Raw genomic sequence first — 573 nt, 5'->3', positions numbered from 1 at the left:
ACTATGAATAAATGTACGTATGTTTTCGGATATGATATTTTATGCACATATGTCTTGCCACTGGATTAGTAGTCACACTGCTAACTTACGAACTAAAAATCAATACGTAAAGAGTGTGAGGCCTAGCCTTGCCTTTTCCTTTTTGGGCTGATTGGGGAGAAAGGAGAAAGGAAAGCTTAGGAACGTTATGTATTTGTCTAGATATATTGGGGACGTTACGTATTCTGTTGAGAGGGACAGAAAATAACAATGTATAAATATTTACTAATATCGAGAAGCGTCTCCTTGATTTCTCGTAAAAAAAAGGAAAGTTAGAGAAGTAACAGACTGCTGAATTATTGAGTGTGTGTAGTTAAATACATAAACTAATATGAACAATTTCAAGATGTTGTTTCTTCTAGATAACACTTTCTTCACACATTAAGGCAACCATTCTAAATAATTTGAATCTGTTGAAAACAAGTGGCATTGCTGGGCCACTGACGCAAAAGGACCGTGCATGTTACACTTGTGTTGTATCAGATGGCAAAGATAACATATTCCCCCTTGTCTTCTTATTCTTCCAACGGTACA

This window comes from Penaeus monodon, chromosome 25 (genome assembly GCF_015228065.2).
Source record: "Penaeus monodon isolate SGIC_2016 chromosome 25, NSTDA_Pmon_1, whole genome shotgun sequence".
Taxonomy (NCBI): Eukaryota; Metazoa; Arthropoda; class Malacostraca; order Decapoda; family Penaeidae; genus Penaeus; species Penaeus monodon.
The sequence above is the reverse complement of the archived record's forward strand: the minus strand, read 5'-3'. Positions refer to the sequence as shown.